The sequence below is a fragment of the Choloepus didactylus genome, chromosome 3 (genome assembly GCF_015220235.1).
Source record: "Choloepus didactylus isolate mChoDid1 chromosome 3, mChoDid1.pri, whole genome shotgun sequence".
Taxonomy (NCBI): Eukaryota; Metazoa; Chordata; class Mammalia; order Pilosa; family Megalonychidae; genus Choloepus; species Choloepus didactylus.
The window spans coordinates 191426366-191444715 of NC_051309.1; positions in this window are offsets into that span (position 1 = coordinate 191426366).

Here is an 18350-nt window from a genome sequence, read left to right on the forward strand (position 1 = left end):
AAGTGTCGAGTTACTTTATGTTTTGACTATGGTCATGGTAGAGAATTTTACCCTGGGATGTTTGCCAGGGACCACATGCTGGTTTGTGCACCATAAATGCTATTTTTAATGCTTCTGGCCCACATCGTGATAGTCTTTGGCTTTTGAAGTCATGCGTGGCATTCTTCTTGCCTGCTATATTTATAACATTTTAGAATCCACTTTTAAGAAAGAATGTTCATTATCAAGACGTCTGTCGTGTTCCAGTAAGGCTGCTTCATGATGAATTCCTGAGAGCTGCAAAATGTGACCAAGGTGTCTTCATGCAGGTAGGCAATCAGTGAGAATTAAATAAGGTTTCTATTTATTTACTTTTTCATTGTTTTTGGTATTACTGTCAAATTTAAGGCAATGTTTATGAAGGTTGTTTAATATTAAATTTTTAAAGTGTTAAATAATTTTAATTTAAAGATACAATATGTATCTCTCAAGTCTCTGATGATATGGTCTGGAAGGAAAAATACCATTATTCCTGTGAGGTCAAATATAAAATTATAGTTCTTAACATCTTTTATCCATCTTCTATCCCTTATTGTTCACATTGCTAAACGGATAAACTCTGTAATGTTTGTCTTGAGAGAACTCAAACACATCCAGCTCTTCAAGAGAAGCCAGTAGAGATGTCAAGCATTAGTGTTGTGTGGAGAGAGAACTCACTACAGGAACTTTGAGTTTCTGAAGTGAATAAAACAGCACTTTTTAATTTCCATGAAAGGCATTCAGGAAAAACTGCCTCATGGCAGGGATATGTACAGAAATCAATTCTTTAAATTGCATCCAAAATGATTTAGTAAAAACTATCGATGTTGGAATACATATTGCTATGTGTTTCACTTGAGGGTGTTCATGAAACTTACTGAACATGTTCAGTAAGAAATCATCTAATTTTCACTCAATAGGATGTATAACTTACCTTTGTAAAATTATTAGCTATTAATAGAATTTGGAGAAAGTAGAACAAATATGTCTTACTGGATTAAAAATGCAAGAATAATGAATATATTTCATTTATCTAGAAAATATAGAATGGAATGTTTACACATTCACTCAACTATGATTTCTTATATTCCCTGCATTCATATGAGAATGACACAAATTGATATTATAGTTTAATAAAAAAAGAAACTTCCATGATAAATTTTGGGAAGGAAAATAAAGATTAAACTTAGTTGCCTATACCTCTTAATACATTGTGTTACATAATGTTGATTTAATCCATTGACTTTCTTTTAATATTTTTGAGGGTCTACTATATTCTAGAGATGGGTAAGATCGTTCCTCCCCACTGTATAATGATGTATGAAATAGATGATGTGTGTGCCCAGAGGTTAGTGTTACAAGAGACGAATCAGAGGAAGTCAGGAAAAGCTTCACAGAGAACTTAAAATTTTGAACTTAGATTAAGAGACTTGAAAGGTGAGTAAGTGCTTGAAATGTAGAAATAGAAGGAAGGACTTTTTGTTTTTGTTTTGTTTTGTTTTTGCAAAAGGACTGGTCTGTAAAAGAAGTGCCAGATTTAGAAGGTTGTATGTGTTCGGGGAACTACCATGGAGCTTTCCTGTGATAAGGGCTGAAAGAGTTCAGACACAGGAGCAGAGGATGATCCTAGAAGGCCAGTTGAGAGCTGTGCTATGACCTGAAATAGCAACATAGAAGGAATTTTTTGGTTAAACTGTTTTAACAGTTTTACACAGGGCTTTTTAACCTTTAAAAACTGGCCATCCGATAATGCAGAGGCAGAAGGGAAAAATATTTGTTTTATTTCCTTCCAATCCTTCTTCAATGAAGTGAGCCGGGTGAAATATTTAGCGGTTACTCTTCAGTATAAGAAAAAAAGGGCAAGAGTGATGGTAGAAGATAACCAGCATATTATGACGTTTCCAAACCGGCAGTGCATGCAAACACCACGCTGGCCCCGTCCAAAACAGCCAGTGGTTGCTTGGCTTCACCCATCTTTGCTCTGTGGCACTGGGCCCCAGTGTTGCCAGATCCTCTGATTTCACGCAAGGCCAGAAATCAGGATTTTATGTGATATCTCCCAATTTTTAAGTGTTGGCAATGCCTTCACATTTTTTTTTAAAACACCGTGTAGGCCAACTTTATGTCTCAGCCAAGTAAAACAGAGCTGAGGTCCTTATCAGGCTGTGGGTTGCCAGTTTACCTTTGCTGTTTTATATTGTTGGGATCACAAAATATACTCAATTCAACATTCTGCTTTTTTCCATTAAAATTAAAGTACAATAAGAATGTTGTTAGAATTTCAACAATATCACTTTTTCTTTTTCAGTATATATACAGAAAATTAGAGTATATAATGAACATGCATATATTTACTACCGTATTTGACAATTAGCCTCATCTTATTTCTTTCAAATTTATCTTTTTAAAAATAATACCTCACTAATTAGATGAAGCTTCCCTTGCACCTCTCCCCAATTATATTTTCAGCAGTACCTCACCAGAGATAATTATTCTGAAGTTAACATTCTTCACGCTTACCTTTTAACACTGTTACTAATTTGCATCTGTAGTCAAAAATTAATGTTTGTAGATTTAAAAATGTTTCAAAAAGGTAATTATGATGTGTATTTCATTCTGCATCTTGTCTTTTTAATTCAATATGTATTTTAGAGTTTAATTTTGATTTGTATAGATCAGTTTATTAATTTTCATAGCTGTATGAAGAAGCATTCTATAAATTTTTATGTATTTATCCATTATCTTACTGATGGGCATTTAATTTGTTTTCCAATTTTTTTCCCACTAAAATTATGCTGCATCAGAAGTCTTTATACTTGTTTTCTTGGGCATGCATTTCTAAGTTTCTATAGAGTGTATACTTAGAAGTGGGATTTCTGGATTCTTGAGTATACACATCTTCCACTATACTAGAAGAAATCTTAAAATTGTAATTACAAATATTAAAATCTAGTTCCTTTTTCCTTGCCTTTGTCAGGATTTGGTATTTTCCAACTTTAAAAATTACCCAATTTTATGAGTGAAAAAATGAAGTGTTATTGTGGTTTTGCTTTGAATTTCTCTAAGTACTAGTGAGTATGAGCATCTTTTTATATGTTTACTGGCCATTTGGGTTTCCTCTGTTATGACTTGTCTGTTTATATCCTTTGGTCATTTTCTTTCTCTATTTTTGGCATTTTTAAATTGAATTCCAGGATTTCTTCATATATCTAGTTATCAATCTCTTGTCAGCTAGAAGTATTGCAATTTTTTAAAAAATTAAATTTAATTAAAAATTCAAATTCATATCTTGCTTTTTTTGTTTAGAATGTTTTATCTTATCTAATAAATCTTTCCTTGAAAGCTTGACAACAGTCTCTTATGTTTTATTTTTAAAGTTTTAAAGTTTTGTTTTCTATATTTAAGTCTTTAGTCTCCCTGGAATTTATTTTGTGTATGATGTATCACAGGGATTTGATCTTTTTTCATTATTAAGGGTCAGTCATTTCCATACTATTTGTTACCTAATCCCAGTTTCCTTTCTACCAGTTCCTCCATCTCTAAAATATTTATTGTATCTCCTTTCAATGCACTTTTCATGCTAAGAGATATAAAAGCTTAAAGAACAAACAATATCAAACCTACAGGGTCCCAAACCATTCAAATCAGGATATTCACTGATCTTAGCTTATGTACACCTAGCTCTTGTACAGCTGGAAAGTGAACACTGAAGCACAGCAATAGGAAATGAAAAAATTAAAATCAAACTTCTGTAGAACAAACCTGAACACTTCACAGAAGTATAGCATTTAAGACTTTAAGGTGTCTGACAATTAAGCATTTTGTTTCAGCTATTTGATCCTATGTACTAAGATCTAAAATAAATTTTATTTTCCACCAAAAAAGGAAAAAAGAGTTTTTACCTGTTTATCCAATGCTGAGAGTTTCCTAGCATGTCCATAGCTATGCTATGAAGAAAACTTAGGTAAGATATTTTTATTTATTACAATTACTATACTACAGCTGCTTTGAGGAAATCTGAAAAATGTTCATACATATGGTTATCACCTCAGATGATGTAAACTGCCCCAGACGAAGCTACACATTAACAGGAGTAGAGTTTTTTAGAAAACCAGCTCTATAAAATTGGCTTAAAATTTAAAGAGGCAAATACACTATCCACCTTTAGAGCTATCAACTTAGGAATTCATTAGCTTTTGAAATATTGCAGTGAAGTTGTGGCAGATTGAATCATGTCCCCCATGCCAGAGGATGAGACAGAGGACAGATGGCCATGTGACTCAGGTAGAGATTTACTGCCATCAAGTCAACACCAGAATGCTCTAGACTTCAGAGGAAGCCTGATTCTCGCCTCTGAAACTGTGAGGCAATAAATTCCTGTCGTTTAAGCCAACCAGTTTGTGGTATTTGTCATAGCAGCCCTGACAAACTAAGAGAGAAATTATTTCTTTCCCTAAACCCTAAAGATGACAGTATTCCTTATTCTATTTCTGGCATTTTTTCATTCTTACTGACTTGTGTGAATCACTGTCTGCTCCATCTGCTTCTGGTCCTTTGGCATCCTGTTGACTAGCCCTGTCATTCATCATCTGGGATAAATGATTATTTTCAGACCAGTCTTCATCCAGCTTGTCTTCCCATTCTTTCCATTTATGGGAGCCCACACTAAGCTCATTGAATCATGCTCCACTGAACACAGTTTCTCATTTTCCAATCAACAAAAAGTTAGATATCTCCATTCTTTCATGCTTTGAATCATTTGATCAGTAAACTGAAAAATGTTTAAATATTTAAAATTATTACTTTCTCCAAAAAACTGAATGTAAGTCCACATTTTTTCAAAACTTAATGGAAAACTTTACTGCTGACCTAACAAAATATTTCATCATGATGCAGTCACTTCAGTCTTTTTTGTTTGCTTATTTCTCCTTAAATCCTCTTCTCACATGCAACATGGGGAACTTTTTAAGAAAGACTGTCTGAGGCCACAAAAATATTTTTACATCCTTTTTTTCTAGGTTCTGTACTGCTCCTCTAAGCAGTAAGCTTTCCAGTGACGGATACGATGAGTGAACTTGCAGATTTTCAAGGGGTTTATTCAATTCAGGAGACTGATAAGATCGTCATTTGGGCAAAAGACCTTGAGAAGGGGAGAAGGGTATGGGAGGAATCAGGGAGCAAAGTCGCCTGTGGCATTGACCTGGACTGGAGTGTAAGGCCCATGTGTTTTTGCCATGGGTTTTCTAGCAGTGCATTTTGTGCTGGCTTGTTACAACCACGGCTGGGGTGGATGGTTTTAAATCTCAGACCATGTGAGATTTTGATCTTGGCAAGTGACTGCAGCTTATGATGGCTTTGTCCACAGGAGAGTAGCTGTTTTTATAGAGGCAGGGCTGCAGACGCCAGATCTTCATGGAGCAGAGCCTCAGTGAGGTTTGTTTTAAATTGTTAGTGTCAGACTTAGGTAAGCAGTGTCTGATCAGCTGTAACAAATTCCATTCTGCTTGCAGGGTCAAGGAGGGAGCTACGGCATCAAAAACACTGGCTTCTTGCGGCCATACAGTGTCTCCAGAGTCAGGCCCAACCGTGTGCTCTCATATTAAATATAGATAGTGAACTGCAGATGAGGGACTAGCCATCCCTAAAACAGGACTTAAGCAACAATAGCCAGAGGCAGTGGAAATAGCCACTGTGGTACAAGTCTGAAGAACATTGTGACACAGGAGTCACAATGCTAATATCATCAGGATGCCAAAAATATTGGACTCAGAGGTAAATGGAAATTAAACAAATTTTGATGTAATTGATGGAAAAGAAAGGCGTCTCAAATAAGACCTGGTGACTGACTCCTTTGCAAATTCCTAAACTTTTCAAGAAGGCAGCCATGCTTCCCTCTGAGAGAGAAGGCAGTAATTAGATGTGGAATTTTATCCCAGAAATGGTAAATGTAGACTGTCAGAATTTGCCTCTTGCTCAGAGATTCCTCCCAACAGAGTTAAAGTTCACATATCATCAGTTCTAGGCAAGCTGACATAGAATGACTGGCCTCCTGGAACAGTTAAAACTGAGATTTTCTCCATATACCCTCCTTAGGCAAATCCCACAGAGGGGTCTTGGCTACGGCCCTTGCCTGCAGTAAGTACTGGATTCTGCTATGATATTTACCAATAAAACTTTCTTCATTCTGGGAATATGGTTTACCTTGGATAATTGATTTAGGGTCTGGAGATTATCTCATTTATAAATTTTATGAGTGTGAGGCTATGGCTCTGATAATCTTATGGATAATCAAGTGAGTTTTAATAACTCTTTGGATTCTTTACAAGTGAACCTCATGAGTGTCTTGGAATTGAACTGATACAACAATTTCTGAAACTCTGAATAATATTAATTCCAGTGAGAGGCTTCCCAGGCTGTATTTACTTAAGAAATGCCAGCTTCACTGACAACCCTTCTGGTTGAGACAGAGTAGAATGAAAGATTGGGAGAGATGAAAGTTTTAATTTTCTTAAACATTTACTCATAAAGTAAGAACAAATAATTTCAGGCTTCTTTTGCTATGTACTTCCTATATATCTTGAAAAGTAATTTAATTTTTTATTTAAATTTCTTCCTGGGAATTTGATAATTGGGAGGGAGTTTCTATTCAAATCTGAGGCATATCCGTATTACTGTTGTCATTAAATTATACTACAGAAGGTGACCAACTTGTTCTGGTTTGTCTGTGATAAAAACTGTCAGTTTAAGATTGAAAGTCCTGCATCTGGGAAACCCTTTCAGTCCCAGGTAAACGGAGACGATTAGTCATCCTTTCTGATAAGCTGTGTTGGACAGTGTGACTGGACATACTTTGTGTTGGGGCATAGAAAAGAAAGTGAACTTTTGGCATTGGGACCAGATTAGATTTGGGATGAATTTAATTAGCATACTTCTCTGACTATTTCAGAGCCTTCACTGAGCAACATGTAGACTTCCTACTGGAGGAACCTGGAGGATATCCAGAAGCACAGAGGTGGTGAACGATGGCCGGTTGATGAAGGTGGGAGTAGAACTTTCCTGATGGATAGCTTTTCTCCTTCCATGAGGGAGGAAGCCATGCCTCAGGTTGGTCATCAGCTTAATGGTGAAGCCCAAAGGATTAGCAGAACAAAAAGCTGGATAATGTTAAGCGACACTTCTTTCTGAATTTTGCTGTTCTCTTTCATGAAGAAGGAGCTCCATTAGCATAACATTTCTGCCTGATCTCTCTGCACTCACTACCTTCTCCCACACCCTTGATAGAAGACTTTGGAAAGAAAAAGTCCTGCCCATTACCTGCACTTCCACTTAGGATCATACCAGCTAGCAGAGAGCATATGCTCTGGATCAGTGCTACTTAAATTAGGTTCTGCTGGAAGGCAGCATCAGCATTACCGTAACTTGATAGAAATGCACATTTGAGGCCCTATCACAGACCTACTGAACCAGAATATCCAAGGTTGGGGCAAGGACTCTGTGGTAAGATGCTCTAAGAGTGATTCTTATGTAGGTTAATGTTTAAGATGCAGCTCTAGGTTGCTCTCTGCCATGTAAGCTTTATGGAAAATGTCATGCTTACACTTTGATTGTGGTGGTCCAACATTGCTGGTGACAGATGACTTAAATCCAATTCTGTGACTTAGTATTAGAAAGCCATCTTCCCTCGATCTAGTCTACATTCTCTAAGATCAGTGTAATGGTGTCAAAGGAAGTATTTAGGCTCTTTACCTTGACTCTTTTGTCCGGTTTTGGTTTCAAATTCAGATAGTGAAGAGTGGTGTTACTGAGTCTCTCCCCATAACCCTCATCTAAACTTCCACAGAACTTATGCATTTCTTAAATATTAGGATTAATTTCTTCCATAAATTATGGAAAATTCTAGGCAAGATCCTTCTAAGTACTCTATGCAGCAGCCCCTGAATTATGATGTTTCCACTCTGGCTGAACCTGTTTGAGCTCTGGGTACTTCTCCCTCTAATCCTGATGGATGTTTCTTTCCCTGGATTTGGGTGGTTTTCCTCACAGACAAACGATGATCAACGCTCAGCTGAATACTTAAAGGGAATCCTCTGGAGAACTCCAGATTTCTCTGAGTGCAGCTTTCCCTTCTCCAGTACTTTGTCCTGAAAACTAGTTTTCTTGGCCTTCTAGATTTCCAGATTCAACTCCTAAACCCTGGGAGACTGCTGGGCAGGGGTCCTCCTCCTGTACCACAGCCTGGAAGCTCTCTCAGGACAATAAGCTGGGGCAACTTATTTCACTTAATTTGTTTCCCAACTTTCAGGATCATTATTATTTGTTGCCTGATATCCTGAAACCTATTATTTCATATACTTTGTTTTCTTCTTAGTTGTGTGAGGCAGGAGTTTCAATCTGGTCACTCTTACTCCATCTTGAGCAGAAGTAGAAGTTGCTATTATGCTATTTTAATTATAATGGCAATGGACTATCTTTATACTGACTTTTATTTGCATTTTATTGCCCCACCTAAAATTCAGCATCATTTCATTATACTCCTCACAATCCTGCAGGGATTTTTATTTGAATTGCATTAAATTTATCAAGTTAGTAAGCATTAAAGTCTTTCATCTCACATACGAGCATGATAAGGACATAACTCTAGGGAACCATTAGTGTTGTATTCTGCATGAATAGCACTTACTGTCGTTAGTCAATATAGTGGTAGCAAATACAATATATTTCTCCATTTATTATGATCTTTTATATTTTTAAAAAATTAATATTTACTTCAAAATCTCATGCATTCTTTTAAATTTAATTCATAGGATTTTGTTTTGTTCTTGTTTATGGCTTACTTTCTGTTTCATTATCTATTTGTAGTTATTGGTACAAAAGAATACTATGGTTTTTTATAATGATCTTGTATTTATCAGCTTCACTGATTCTTTGGTCACACTGAAGAGGCAGGATGGACCTCAACCCAAAATTTGGTTCCAGTGTCATGTCTGATGATGCCACACATACACCAAGAGAGTATACAAAGACTTACTATTCACATAATTGATGTCTCTGGGGAGAGAAGAGCAAGTCTTCAAGCAGGTTCTAAATGGCTTGAGAGAGTAAGGAAAGGAGTCTGGCCTGGGTTTTTACTGTGAGTATGGGGTGAGATACACAAGTCTTTATTTGTCTGCCTGTCTTAGCGAGGTCTCCAGAAAACAGGGCTGGAGTAAGAGGCATTTACACTAAAATGTTATTAGGAAAAACAGTCAGAGGGAGCAAAAGTGAGGGTAAAGGGGAGTGAGGCAGGGGATGAGGAAGAACCAAATTGAGGTAGATGGTAAACCTGATTGTTTGATCTTGTAGAGTATATCTTCAAAGAGGCTGTGAAAATGCTTCTCAGGACAGTCCATTTGGGGGAGAAAGGGAGAGAACTGATCCAGTGGCTCACATTCTCCGTTGGCCAAAGATTTACCCCTTGTGGTATTAAAACTCTTGTTTGGGTTTTGTAACATTTTGTAAAGCTGTGTGTGTGGTAAGTTGAATGAAGTACCCCAGAAAAAGATATGTTCATAATCTTAATCCTTTCCTTAATCAATTCCTGTGAACTGGTTGTAAATAGGACCTCTTAAAGATGCTATTTTTAGTTAAGGTGTGGCCCAACTGAATGAGGCTGGGTGTTAATCCCATTACTGGTAGCTTTAGGAAGGAAAAGCTACAGAGAAAAGCAAAAAGCTGGAAGCCAAGGAAACATGGAAGAAAAAGGAGCAGATGCTACTGTGTACATTACCATGAGATGGAAAAGCCAAGAACCTGAGGTTCCTGGCAGCCCAGAATGCCATAGGCTTCAGGGAGAAAGCACAGCCTTGATGACACCTTGATTTTATGCTTTTCCTAGCCTCGAAACTGTCAGTCAACAAATTCCCATCGTCTAAGCCTACCCATTTGGTGTTATTTGTGATAGTAGCCAGGAAACTAGGACATTATGTCATTAGGGGAGCTCCTGAACAGGGGGTGAGAGGTGTAATGGATGCAAGGTGAGGCGTCGTCAGACTGGGCTGTGTCAGGTTGGTCAGAATTTCATGTAGCTGGACGCTGCAGCAGCAGCTGGGGCTGAATGAAGTGGCCAAAGGCCCCCAAACAGGTAAGGCTAAGAGGATCTGAAAGGTCACTAAAGAAGTGATTGAAACCCTCTCTCACTCTCTCACAGATTTATCTGCTTTTTAAAATCTTTGTCAAGTCTATCCCTCCCTGCTTCAACTGGCAACATGTTTGATCTATGGTACTGATATATGTGTCATAATGAAATTGTCTTTTTGCACATATGTGTGTATGAATTTTTAATTTAAATAAGTGATACCATCTACCAGTCTTTATTTACATGTTGCTTTGTCCATTCAGCACTGTTTTTAATGTTGCTTAGTGTACATCTGTTGGGGATTGTATCATGTACCCCACAAAAGACATGTTCAAGTCTTAAGGCACATTCCTGTGCATGTGAACTCATTTGTAAATAGTATCATTGGATATTTTAAGGTGAGTCAGGGGATGGACTTATCTGTGAATAGGGTTTTCAAAGATCCTATTTAGAGCAGGCCAACTAGAATCAGGGTGACCCTTAATTCATACTGGAGTCTTCATAAACAAATGATATTCAGATGCAGTTGGTCAGTAGAAAACAGAAGTCAGGAGGAGACAGAGGAACTGAGAGAATCAGATACAAGGAAAGAGAGAGATCACCATGTGATGGAGGGTTGCTGGAATGCTACAGACTCAGGAAGAAAGTAACCCTGCTGTTCTAGTTTTGCTAATGCTGCCAGAATGCAAAACACCAGAGACGGACTGACTTTTTTTTAAATAATTCAATTTTATTGAGATATCTTCACATGCCATGCAGTCATACAAAGTGTACAATCAGTTGTTCACAGTATCACCATATAGTTGTGCATCCATCAAGTTTTGAACATTTTCATTACCACACACTCAAAAGTAATAAGAATAAAAATTAAAGTGAAAAAGAACAAAATTAAAGTAAAAAAGAACACTGGTTCCTTTTTTTTTTTCCCCCTGTTTTTCTACTCATATATCCATACACACTGGACAAAGGGGAGTGTGATCCACATGGCTTTCCCAATCACACTGTCACCCTCCTAAGCTACATTTTTATATAATTGTCTTCAAGATTCAAGGGTTCTGGGTTGTAGTTTGATAGTTTCAGGTATTTACTGCTGGGATTGACTTTTATAAAAGGGGGTTTATTTGGTTACAAAGTTACAGTCTTAAGGCTGTAAAGTGTCCAAGGTAAGTCATCAACAATTGGGTACCTTCACTGGAGGATGGCCAATGGTGTCCGGAAAACCTCTGTTAGCTGGGAAGGCATGTAGCTGGTGTCTGCTCCAAGTTCTGGTTTCAAAATGGCTTTCTCCCAGGACGTTCCTCTCTAGGCTGCAGCTTCTCTCCAAAATGTCACTCTCAGTTGCTCTTAGGGTGTTTGTCCTCTCTTAGCTTCTCTGGAGCAAAATTCTGCTTTCAATGGCTGTCTTTAAACTATCTTTCATCTGCAGCTCACCTCATCTCAACTCCTGTGCAGTCTGCAAAGTGCCCTCTTGGCTGTAGCAAGCTTGTTCTTTCTGTCTGAGCCTATATAGTGCTCTAGTGAACTAATCAAGGCCCATGCTGAATGGGCGGGGCCACACCTCCATGGAAATTATCCAATGAAAGATCTCACCCTCAATTGATTAATCACATCTCCATGGAAACAACCTGATCAACACCAATATGTTTTCTGCCCACACAAGACTGCATCAAAGATAACAGTGTTTTGGGGGACATAATACATCCAAACCTGCACACCTGCTAATGCCTGATGTTGGACTACTAGCCTCCAAAACTGTGAGACAATAAATTACTGTGGTCTAAGCCAAGTCAGTGTGTGGCATTTGTCATAGCAGCCCTGGAAAAATTCCTCCATTTATGCTACTTGCTGAAGTTGTTAGTTTATTACTATAACATTTATGCTTGTCTGTGGCGGCACAGATCCTATTCTAGCTAATTTAAGCAGAAAAGGATTTAGTAGAACAAGTCCTCTCTATTTAAAAGAGGCTAAGTTTTATATGTCTCCATTAATTATGCTGTTTGCCAAAGTTATTAGTTTATTATTATAACATTTATGTTTCTCTGTGGCAGACCACAGATCCTATTCCAGCTAATTTAAGCAGAATAGGATTTAGTAGAACATATTATCTCTGCAAAAGTCAGTGAAATGGGCTTGGAATCAGGAATATGACAGAAATGAGAAACTTCTGACCACACCATGACACTGTACTGGTGAACAGCACTGCTGTCCCTGCCCATCAACCAGCCCCCATGTATTTTGGAACCTGATGCTCAGACATCAGCCTCAGCTCCCCTGTAAGAACCACCCTACCACCATGTTCTGGGCTCCCTGCCATGTGGCTCTTCTCATGTTGCTTTCTTCTATCTTCAAATTTTATGCAGGTTTGTCTGCTTGGCTCAAGGTAGGTCAAACACAAAACCTCAACTGCAAAAATGCATAGACAATGTCATTTTCAGCTTTCTGACCTCGACAGTTCAAGAATTATATTAGGATGGATGCTAAGTATACCAATTTACAGTATCTGCCACAAGTTCAGAAGGATCAATAGAAACAAATACTTCTCTATTATTAATTTTAGAGGTATTTTGTATTGTAGATGTTTATAGAGATATTTTAGTAATTTTCTTATTAGAGAAGTCATAAGCTTACAGAAAAATCATGAAGAAAATAGTGCTCCATATACCTCCTTTATTATTAACACTTTGCATTAACATGGTAGCTTAGTTACAATTGATCAAAGAATGTTATTATAATTGTACTAGTAATGATATATAGTCCATAGTTTACATTAGAGTTTTCTGCTTTGTACAATCTTATGACTTTTTTGTTTTTAAAATTTTTATTCTAGTAACATGCATGCAACCTAAACTTTCCTCTTTTAATCACATTTAAATATATAATCCAGGGGAGTTAATTACATTCATAATGTTGTGCCACCATCAGCACTGTCCATTATCAAAACTTTTCCATTACCCCAACCAGAAACTCTGTACAAATTAAAAATTAACTCCCCATTCCCTACCTCCACCCAATCCCCTCAAAATCTTTATTTTAGTTTCTAACTTTATGAATCTCCATATGCTAATTATTTCATATCAGTGAAATCATAAGATATTTGTCCTCTTGTGTCTGGCTTATTTCACCCAACATGATGTTTTCAAGACTCATCCATGTTGTCACATGTATCAGGACTTCATTCCTTTTCATGGCTGAAAAATATTCCATTGTATGTATATACATTAATTGTGTTTATTCATTGATCTATGATGGACACTTGAGTTGCTTCCATCTTTTGGCAATTGTGAGTAGTGCTGCTCTGGACATTGGTGTGCAAATATCTGTTAGACCCCCTGCTCTCAATTATGTTGGGTATATACCTAGAAGTGGGACTGCCAGATCATATGGTAATTTTATAATTTATTTCTGAGGAATCACCAAACTGTTTTCCACAGCAGCTGCACCTTTTTACAGTTCCACCAAAAATGAATGTGTTCCTATTTCTCCACATCCTCTCTAACTTGTTATTTTCCATTTTTTAACAGTAGCCATTCTAGTGGATGTGAAATGGTATCTTACTGTGGTTTTGATTTGAACTTCCCTAATCACTAATAATGTGGGACATCTTTTCATGTGCTTTTTGGTCATTTACGTACCTTCTTTGGAGACATGTCTTGCCAATTTTTAATTGGGTTGTTTGTTTTTTTGTTGTTGAGATGTAGGATTTCTTAATATATTCTGGCTATTGTACCCTTATTGGATAGTGGTTTCCAAATATTTTCTCGTATTCTTCAGGTTGTCTGTTTACTTTCATGATGAAGTCCTTCGATGCACAAATATATTAAATTTTAATGAAATAAATTTATCTATTTTTTCTTTTTTGCATATATTTTGGTGTAAAGTCTAAGAAACAATAGTGTGAAAGAGGGTCCTGTAGATCCTTCCCTAGGCTCTTTGTAATTTTATTTGTTATATGGTCTGAGGTAGGGATCCGCTTTCATTCTTTTGACCGTAGGTTATCAGTTTTCTCAGCACCATTGTTGAGAGGCTGTCCTTTACCTATTGGATAGATTTGACACCCTTGTCAAAAATCAACTGGATGTGAGGGTTTATTTCTTTTTTTTCTATTAAATGGAAACTTTAATAGATTTGTAATGTACCACATCAAAAATAAATGTTTACTGGACAAAGCAGAAACTTGGTGTTATTTTTACACAAGAAAGCCCAATAAAAACAAATAATATCTCAAGCCAGACAGTTGCACTGTGATAAAGAGCAACAAAATGAGTGGTGCAAGAGCTTAAGATGCCTTTTAGATTATGTGTACTATAGTAAAAATTAAACTATAGGTATTGCTGATCTGTTTTGTTTTGAATCTTGCAAATTCCAGAGACTTTGAGTCTTCAAGATTCTACTAAAATTAAAAACTCAGAAATATCCTTTTAGGGAAAAATGTTGAGAATTGAAGGATGGGGTTGCAGCATGATTATGGTATGTTCTTTAAGAGTATATGTGAGGGTTTGTTTCTGAAATCTCAATTTTATTCCATTGGTCTATATTTCTGTCCTTGTGACAGCCATGCTGTTTTGATTACTGTAACTTTTTAAAAAGTTTAAAAACCAGGAACTGTGAGTCCTCCAAATTCATTCTTCTTTTTCAAGATGGCTTTATCTATTTGGGACCCCTTACCCTTCCATAAAAAGTTGATGATTGGCTTTTCCATTTCTTTAAACAAGGCTGTTGGAACTTTGGGATTACATTGAATCTGTAAATTGCTTTGGAGTGAATTGACATCTTAATGATATTTAGTCTTCCAATCAATGAACATGGAATGTCCTTCCATTTATTTAGTTCTTTGCTTCCTTTTAGCAATATTTTGTCATTTTTTTGCATATACATCCTTTATAACCTTGATTTGATTCATTCCAGATTTTTGATTCTTTTAGATGCTATTATAAATGGAAATTTTTCTTGATTTCTTCTTCTGCTTGTTCAGAAATACTATACTAGAAATACTACTGATTTTTGAATGTTGATCTTGTAACTGACCACTTTGCTGAATTTGTTAATTATCCCTAGTAGCTTTATTGTGAACTTTTCAGGATTTTCTATATATAGATCATGTTACCTGCAAGTAGGGCATTTTCTACTTCTTCTTTTCCAATTTGAGTGCCTTTCACTTCTTTTCTTTACCTAATTGTTCTGTCAAGAACTTCCAGTACAATGTTGAATAACAATGGTGTAAGTGGATATTGGTCTGTAATTTTCTTTTCTTTTGGTATCTTTATCTGGTTTTGGTATTAGGGTGATGTTCACCTCATAGAATGAATTATGGAGAAGCCCCATCCTTCATTTTCTTGGAAGAATTTGAACAGGATTGGTGTTAATTCTTCTTGCAATGTTTGGAAAAATTCAACAGTGAAGCCATCTGGTACTAGGCTTTTCTTTACTGGAAAATTTTAAATTATTGATTCAATCTCTTTACCTGTAATCGGTATTTTGAGGACTTCTATTTCTTCTTGAGTCAGTGTGAGTGAGTAGTTTGTGTATTTCTAGGAATTTGTCCGTTTCATCTAGGTTCTCTAATTTGTTAGTATACAGTTGTTCATAGTATCTTATGATCCTTTTTGTATCTATAGAGTCAGTAGTAATATGCCCCCTTCCATTTCTGATTGTAGATATTTGTGTCCTCTCTCTTTTTTTCTTTGTCAATCTAGCTAAATCTCTGTTGATTTTATTGATCTTTTTGAAGAACTAACTTTTGGTTTTGTTGATTCTCTCTATTGTTTTTTATATCTCTATCCCATTTATGTCTGTGCTAAGTTTGTTATTTCCTTCCTCCTCTTGCTTTGGATTTACTTTGCTTTTCTTTTTCTAGATTCTCCAGTTGTGAGGTTAGGTCTCTGATTTGAAATTTTTCTTCTATTTTAACGTAAGCATCTATGATTATTAATTTCCCCCTCAGCATGCTTATGTTTCATCCCATAAGTTTAAGTAGGTTGCATTTTAATTTACATTCACCTCCAGATACTTTCCCATTTCCCTTGTGATTTCTTCTTTGACCTATTGGTTAAGAGTACATAGTTTAATTTGCACGTTTGTGAATTTTCCAGTTCTCCCTTTGTTATTGATTTTTAGCTTCATTTCATTGTGGTCATAGAAGATACACTATGTGATTTCAATATTTTTGAATTTATTGAGACTTGTTTTGTGACCTATTATTGTATCCTGGAGAATAATCCATATATGCTAGAGAAGAATGCTGTTACGTGAAGAGTTTTATATGTGTCTTTAGGTTGAGTTAGTTTATAGTCTTATTTAGGTCTTCTAGTTCCTCATTGCTCTTCTTTCTAGATGTTATATCCATTATTGTAAGTGATGTATTGAAGTCTCATACTAGTAGTACAGAACTGGGTATTTTTTCCCTTCAAACTTGTCATTATTTGCTTCATATATTTTAGGGCTCTGTCACTAGCTGCATAGATACTTATAACTTGTTGAATTGAACACTTTATCAATATAGTGACCTTCTTTGACCCTCATAACAGTTTTTGACTTAAAGTCTCTTGTATCTGGTATTAGTATAGCTACCCCAGAACACTTTAGGTTATTATCTGCATGGCATATTTTTTCCATTCTTTCACTTCCCACTTGTGTCTGAATTTAAGGTGAGTTTCTTTTAAACAGTCTATAGTTGGTTCATGCTTTTGAATCCATTTGGCCAAACTCAGCCTACTGCCTGGCAAATTTAATCCATTTACATTTAAAATAACTATGTATAATGCAAGCCTTTCTTCTCCTGTTTTACTGTTTTTGTCTTTGTTAGTCTTATGCCCTTCTTTGTCCCTCAATAATTCTGTTAAAGCCTACTTTCATACCTACTTGATTTTTTGTAGTGTACCAATTTAAGTCCCTTCTCATTTCTTTCCATATATATTTTTCAGTTATTTTCTTCATGATTATCATGGAGCTTAAATTTAATATCCTAAATCCATAACAGTCATGTTTGGTTTAATAACAACTTATCTTCAACAGCATACACATATATTATTCCTATATACCTCTACCAATTCTTTTTTTGTACTTGTTACAGATTACATCTTTACGCATTTTGTGTCCACAACCATAGATTTATCATCACTTTTTATGGCATTTGCAATTCAGAAACTGTAAGAAATAAAAAGTGATGTTACATACCAAAATATACAGTAAAATAGTACTGGCATTTATAATTACCTATAGGGTTATGATTACCAGATAACTTTGTTTCTTTATGCTACTGTCACCCACTGTCTGGTGCCCTTACCTTACAGTCTGAAGAATTCCATTTAGCATTGCTTGTAGGGCAGCTCTAGTCATCATGAACTCCCTCAGCTTTTATTTATCTGGAATGTCTTAATCTTCCCTTCATTTTTGAAAGGCAGTCTTGCCAGATAAAATTCTTGATTGGCAATTGTTTTCTTTAAGCACTTTAAATATTTTGCCCCACTGCCTTCTTTCCTTCCTTGTTCCTAATGAGAAGTCAGCAATTATTCTTATTCAGACTCCCTTGTACATAATGCATTGCTTTTATCTTGCATCTTTAAGAACTTTCTCCTTGTCCTTGGTGCTAATATATGTCTTGGAATGGTTTTCTTTGAGTTTATCCTGTTTGGAGTTTGTTGTGATTCCTGTATGTGCATATTCATATCTTTCACTAAATTTGTTTTCTGCCATTATTTCTTTGACTATTCCTTCTGCCCTTTTCTTTCTTTCTTCTCCTTCTGGGACTCCCATAATGTGTATATTAGTATGCTTGATGGTTTCCCAAAGGTCTCATAAGTTATTTTCACATTTTCTAATTCTTTTTCCTTTCTGTTCTTCAGCTTTACTTGTTTCAGTTGTCCTGTTTTCGAGTTCACTGAGTCTTTCTTCCGGCAGCTCCAATCTGCTATTGAAACCCTCTAGGAAACTTTTCATTTCAGTTATTGTGGTGTTCAACTCCATTATTTCTATTTGGTTCCCTTTTACATTTTCTGTCTTTTTATTGATAGTATCATATTATTCCTTCATTGGTTCCTCATATCCTTTAATTGTTTCTCTGTGTTTTTCTTTATCTCCTTGAGCATATTGAGGGTTGTTTTTTATTGGTACGTTCAAAATCTGATCCTCTTCATTTATGGTTTCTGTATTTTTATTTTATTCCTTTGGAAACATCATTTCCTGTTTCTTTGTTTGCCATGTAATCTTTTGTTGCACACTG